This window comes from Callospermophilus lateralis, chromosome 11, assembly GCF_048772815.1.
Source record: "Callospermophilus lateralis isolate mCalLat2 chromosome 11, mCalLat2.hap1, whole genome shotgun sequence".
Classification (NCBI taxonomy): domain Eukaryota; kingdom Metazoa; phylum Chordata; class Mammalia; order Rodentia; family Sciuridae; genus Callospermophilus; species Callospermophilus lateralis.
This window is the reverse complement of record NC_135315.1, coordinates 91,486,750-91,493,764: the sequence shown is the minus strand read 5'-3', so window position 1 is coordinate 91,493,764 and position 7,015 is coordinate 91,486,750. Positions and strand designations below refer to the sequence as shown.

The 7,015-nt window shown below is 40.1% G+C and overlaps 1 pseudogene; it reads right to left on the bottom strand.

Annotated features, from left to right (window-relative positions):
* Window positions 1-346: 346 nt before the first annotated feature.
* LOC143410680 (thioredoxin pseudogene) lies at window positions 347-675 on the bottom strand (annotated as a pseudogene).
* Window positions 676-7,015: the final 6,340 nt, after the last annotated feature.

Below are 7,015 nucleotides of genomic sequence, written 5' to 3'. Positions count from 1 at the left end.
GGATGTTTTTGATTTCTTTTTCTTGCTTAATTGCTCTGGCTGGGACCCCTAGGTTGAGAAAAAATGATAAAAGTGGGCATCTTTGCCTTGTTCTTGATTTTTAGAGAAAAATCTTTCAACATTTTACCATTGAGTATGATATTAGCCCAAGCTTATGATGTATAGCCTATATAATATTAAGGTATATTCCCTCTATCATAATTTGTTGAGAGTTTATTTCTTTTTTTAAAAAAAAATGGTAGAATGAATATTTTATTGGCAGTAGGATATATAATTTCTGTTCTTCATACTTTTCATAAATTTAAAAAATTACACGTTTTGAACAACTGATGGATGGTTATATTGTTCATAAATCACAGACAAATCCATTAATGGTGGCGTCAAGCTTTTCCTTATTAGCTCCAGAAAACTCACCTACCTTTTGACACTTTTAATCAAATGGAAAGTGGGTATGCATTTGACTTTATGCTCCTCAGTAATATCCTGACAGTTGTCTACAACTACTTTAAGGAACAACAAGTTGGAATACTTTTCAGAGAGGGAATGAAAGAGAGCCTTGATCATTTTGCAAGGGCCACATCACATAGCTGAAAAGTCAACTATTACTACAAGCTTGTCTCCTGCAGACTCCGAGATTTCCTGAAAAGCTTCCTGGTTGCTGATCTGCTTCACCATTTTGGCTGTTGGGGGTCTAATGAGTGACTGTTGCATCTGATGGAAACGGATCCAAGGCACCATGGGACAGAATTGGGAGGGGAGCTTGCAGCCTGCCTTATCTTTTTTCCTTTGTTAAAAAATTCGAACATTAAGCCTCTGTTTGCATCACTAATAAATAATTGACTTCCAAAAAAAGTTTAAAAAAATCATGCATTAAAACTGTACATAATAGAGAGATTGAAAGTTTTTATTTTTTATCATAAAAGATGATGCTTTTCTACATCAATTGTGTGGTCAAATGGTCTCTGTCCTTTACTTTGTTAATGTGATTCATCAATTTATTACTTTGCTTATTTGAACATCTTTGCATTCCAAGGATAAATCCCACTTGCTCATGGCAAATGATCCGCTCACTGGGATGTTGAATTTTAGTCACTAGCATTTTGTTGAGAATTTTCAGATCTGTGTTTATCAGGGATTTTGGACTGTAATTTCCCTTCCTTGTAGTGCACTGATCTGACTTTGGTGTCAGGGTAATGCTGACTTTTTATAATTAATATATAAAAATTCTCTCCTCTTCAGTATTTTGGAAGAATTTGAAAAAGACTGATATCAATTCTTCTTTAAACGTCCGGTAGAATTCAGCCTAAAGCCATCAGGTCCTGAGCTTTTCTTTGATGGAAGATTCTACAATTATTACTAAGTCAGTCTCCTGACTTATGATTGGTCTGTGCAGAGTTTCATCATGATTCCATCTTGAAAGGTGGTGTATTTGTAGGAGTCTATTCATTTCTTGAAAGTTATCTAACTTGTTGGTATACAATTGTTGGTATACAATTATAAAGAATCTCATGATTCTTTGTATTTTGTGGTATGCATTGTAATGTCTCCTTTTTCTGATTTTACTTATTCAAGTCTTTTCTTATTTTTAAGTTTGTCCAGCTAAAAGTTGGCTTTTTTTTTTCTTTTTTCTTTTTTTGGTCAGCTAGTTTTTAGGTCTCTGTTTCTTTGGGTCAGTTATTGAAAACCATTGTGTTCTTTGGGTGTTGTTTTGTTACTTGCTTTTTCCTGTTTCTTCTTGCCTTTCCTTCTCTGTGGTGTGCTCACTGATGGAACCCTCAACTCTTCCAGACTTTATGGACTGGTTTCAGTGGTGAGTGTGAAGGCACCGGCTGAGTGGCATCAGTAGTTCTGGCTCCAAAGGGGACACACATGCTAACCTCCATGCATTTTCTCAGCTGAGTTTGATGCAGAGCAAAGATTACAGGTGTAGCCAATAATGTGGAGTCTTCAGAGGCACCGAGCACTTGGGATCTTCAGTAGTGGAGGTATCTGTGGTCCTTCCAATATCCTTTTCCCCTACCTGGCTAATCATGGTGGAGAGGAGCCCTCTTGAGTTTCAGATCCAGCTTGAGTGGTGCCAGAGACTGATGTGCCATGCCCATGCATCAGACACGGGCATGGATGTGTGTGGAAGGACGTGAAGAGGGGAAGCCAAGAAGAAAAAGCCAAGCTTGCTTCCTAACCACTCATTCTTCACGATAACTAATTCAGCTCCATGAGAGTAAGAAACAAACTCCACTGAGAATGGCGTTAACCTTCTGAATAGCCTAACTGCCTGTTAAATGCCTCACTACCTCTCAGCCCTAATGTGCTGGGGACAAACATTAACATGAGCTTGGAAAGGACAAATTATATCCACATCATAGACTTTTCAATTTCTCTTTTTTCTTTCTTGTTTTAATTTAAAAAAAAATTAATTGCCTATTTATTTTGAAGGTGAAGGCTGATATTTCTTAGTCTGCCATCTTGCTGATGTTACTCTGTCCTGTGCTTCTGTGTCCTTCAAAAGCCATTTTGCATTTGTTTCTTCTAAGCCCTAGAAATACCGTCAGCTCAGGACCGAGTCTTATGGTGATTCCTTATTTGGGGCTTCCCAGAAACACACCCATGAACGTGGGTCCTGGGTTTTGCTATTGAGGGAGAAAATTTCTATTTCCCCCAGAGCTCATACAAACACAAATTTCTTGTTACCTGTCTAGGCTGGTGGGTGGCTTTCCCCCTCCCCCACCAACCCCTCATTTGGAATCTAGACTTTATGCTGGTGGTTTAGTTTCAAGAGTCTGCCTTTTGAAAGCCCAAATTTTTATCCCTTAGTTCCACATAGACATATGTGTCTATGTAAATTACCTAGTATAGAGTTTCCTCTGTCATACCTCCTTCCGGGGCTGGGGGGCTCTAATGCCATTTTAAATATTTAACTTTTAATTCTTACTTCCTGTTTTGTCTGTAATGGGGAAATTTCCTTCTTCCTTGCATGTTTAGGTGTGCACTTAAAGTTAGATGCTATTTATTCACCACTCACAAGCATTTAAAATGGGAGGATTTGCAGGATTTTTAGTCTACCACAATTTCCCAGAACCAATATTCCCACTTCTTATTTTCCCAGTGGGGATGTGGCTCATTTTGGCTTTTTTCCCATCTTTTAATGAGACTTTGAAAGTAAGGAGATTTAAATGTCAGTCCTTATTTATCCAGCTTGGATCACAGAATAGTTATTGTAATGGAAAATAGACATTTATATTTAACATAATAATAAATCCTAAAAATATTCCTGCCTGAAAACAGAGGCTTTCTGAAAATATTGGCAACCTTTAATATTATCTGTAATCATAGGCTTCTATGGTTCTTTGATCGTCTTTCTTTTTTTTTTTTTTAACTTTTTTTAGTTGTCAATGCACCTTTATTTTGCTTATTTATATGTGGTGCTGAGGATTGAAACTGGTGCCTCACACATGCTAGGCAAGTGCTCTACCCCAGCCCCTGTTTTCTTTCTCTTGTAACCAGCAGTAATCTCTAGCAGTATTGTATCCATCAATTCAAAATCATATTTTAAAACTTCTTATTTTTAGTCTCCAATGTATCTGATGCCACATGGAAGGGAAGCTTTAATTAATTAGAAATAATTGGAAGGAAATTCTAACTTTGGCTACACATGGATGTTGAAATTGTTAGAAGGGAGCTCTAGAAGGGATCCTTCCTTTGCTCTCTCCTTGCTCCTTGCTCGGCTCAGGGTTCCTTGCCCCGTGGGGCAATTTATAATTTTTCCACGTACATTATTATGCATCATCCTCTTGAATGGGTCTGTAGTAGGTGGCTGCTTTCCTGGAGGGTGAAGGTTTCCTGTGGGTCATAGACAAAGCTGCCACCATGCTACTCAGGCAGCAGCAGGCTGAGTTTGAGCATGATGCTTAAAGAGAGGAGGAAAGAAGCTAAAGGTGAGACAAATACCTGAGAAAGTGGTCAGAGAGAGCTCCGCAGAATTTGTATAACAAAACTGCAATTCACGTGGCAGGAAGTCTAGAATGTCTTCTAAGGGGAATCTCAGGATTTAAGAACAATTGGTGTGTGGGGGAGGGACCTCTATCAAGAAAAGAAGATCAGGCCTCCCTTAAAAAAACAAATAGTAAATTCATAACTCAGTAAAATCCAGGTCTAGGAATCTGGGCATGTGCCTGAATTCTGGCTTTCCTCTCACACCCCACATCCAATCAGCCACCAAGTCCTACAGATTTTGATTCTCTGGCATTTCTTGTATTTATCCTCCCCATGTATCAGTGGTCACCCAACTGTTCTATTTCTCTCTAGTTGTTTCTCTCCAGTCCACAACATACCCAGTTGTTAAAATCCAAAATAATCTTGCTGTGATCACAGTTAAAAGGTTCCTATTAGTCTCAGAATAGTTAGGAGTTCACGGAACTTCCTACCTACATCTCCCCTCCAGGGAGAACTAAATTGAGAATGAAGTCGGATTGGAACCAAACTATGAGCCTTACTAGACCATGCCAGACTGGATCATGAGCTTTGGATCTGAGCCAAATGGAGGGTTTCTACTTTTCTCAATAGACTTTGGGGCTCATTTGTTAAGACAGTTGTGGCTAACCCGAAAGCAGAGGGAGCAGGCTTCTCTGACGGCTCCTTGAAATTCCACATGGGAAATGAGTATGGAAGATTACTCTCTGCTTGGGGACAAAGAAGATGGAGCAAGAAACTGTGAGCTGGTGTCTTCACCCCAACTCATCAATCAGATGGGCCTCTTCTCTCATGCAGAAGAGAAAGGAGTAGGGACAGGGGAGCATTGGTAAAAGGACACGCGACACTCTTACTGTTCTTTTCTGGGAAATGCAGTGGATGCCTGCTCCACCCTGCGGAAATATGAGGGTTCTCACTGGATTTTCAGCATGTTTGCAAGGTGTGCCCTCATTTTTCCCCTGACCACCTTTGGGATTTGTCTCCTTGTACAGATGCATCTGCCAATCTCAAGTAACCGTGGTTCCCTGAGAAGCCCACAATGGTCCCTGTCACTTATTTTGCTTTTGCCGCTTTCTAGGCCTGGAAGCTCTCCCTCCTCCCAAATCTTAATTGTTTGATTAAAACCTACCCATCCCTCAATATCCATTTCTTTTTTTAATGTAATTTAATTTTAATGTCAATTTCTTTTGAAAGCCTTTATTTCTCCACTCCTTAACCTCCACCGTGTCTATTCACATCCCGTATAGAGGCCCCCACGGGGTATGACACATGAATGCATCATCTACCAATGTTAGTCTTCTTTTGCTAAGCTGGGATTCTTAGAAGTTTGGGGACCGTGATATCTTTTTATCTGTGTGCCTGTGGTGCATCAGCAGAGTGCCCAGAAAGCAGAGAGCATTGAAGAGAACTTGATAAAATAGATGAATGTATGAAGGGAGGCCTCAGTCGGTGATGCCATGCTTCCTCTCTTGGAAATGACTACCTTTGTGAATCAGGAAGGAGTTTTAACAGAACATGTTAGAAGATTAAGCAGAAAACCTCAGGGGAAACCGATACTGAAAGCCAAAAATACAATCTGGATCTTGGTTCTTGACTTCTTTGACCACAGTACAACTGACACTTTCCTGCTTGCCAGGAAGACACCCACAGGAAACTGTGGTGGGTGCCTCTTCAAGGGCTGCTACAGTCAATGACCCATGGACTGCAGTTACCCTTAGTCATCAGCCTTCGTTTCTTCTGGAAAACCCACACAGGTATCATTAAAACAGAAAGTAGAGAGGCTGCAACTGAATTTTCTTTGATCCCCTAGAGGTCCCCCCCCCCCGCCATCCGCTGTCCCCATGGAGTGCCACCCACCACCCACTGCCGGAGGCATCTTCTCCCACAGAGGGAGGGCTGCTTCCTGTGGCAGATGCTTCTGTAATGTCTTCCAAGAATCACGATATCTTCCTGCCCCTGCCTCTCCTCAGACGCCAAAACTGGACTCCCCTTTATTCTCCACCCGGAGAGTAGCAATGCCTTTTTGAACCAGCATATCTTCTACACTATTGAAGGAACTGATACTCTTCATAAAAAAATTCATAAAAAATTCACATAAACCTATAAAAGACACAGAAACTCTGTAAAACTCCAGTCGATACAGAAATCATTACCTGAAAGCACAAGTTTATTCTTGCCATTCTCTAATTTCTTGGAGTAAATATGCAAATGCAAGTTTTTTTTTTTGGAACTAGATCTCTAGGGCATGTCCTTCTCCCTCTCTGCCAGAGAGGGAATGACTGATAGCTTCCAGCTCTTCTTCTGCAGTTCAAATTCCCTATCGTGTATTTGGTCTGTTCCGGGTCTCCAATGTAGCTCTATAAATTAATGAATGACACTGTAGAGGATCTTCTAGGAACGGAACTCAGTCTGCCTGAATAACATCTAGAAAGTGTCTATGGAGATAATGTCTAGATTTCTTCTGGGGAATTCTGCTCTAGGAGTTCTCCAAACAACAGTATCACCTTTATTGTACCTCCAGAAGTATATATTTATTTATAACTTTGGGCATGACATTCTTAGGTCAAGTTTCATTCAACAAAGACACATAATGTTGTTCCAGGTAATTAAAATTACTGTGACCACTACAACCACAACTATGATAATGAGGATTATGACTACTCTATTGCCATTTATGCAGCACTTATACTATGGTAAGGGATATAAATATATATACAACATGACATTTAATTCTGTTATAGTGGCCCTCAAACCCCAAGTTCAACTACAGATATCTAGGGTTCTCTGAAGTTAACTGCACCATTTTTCAACTTTTATCTGTAACTATCCCAGTAATCAACCTCTTCAGTTGGGAAATGTGATTTGCTTGGCCCTGATGTATAGTTCCTGAAGATGCTATTTGTTTCTGTCTCAACCCTAATGTGCCCCAACTTGGCATTGTTAATTTGTATCGTATTCAAGACATTGAAAGACTGTTTCTCTGCACCTGTATTCTTCTGTATGTCCCCAAGGTGGAATCTCCAAGTTAAGGATCTACCTAGTGGAT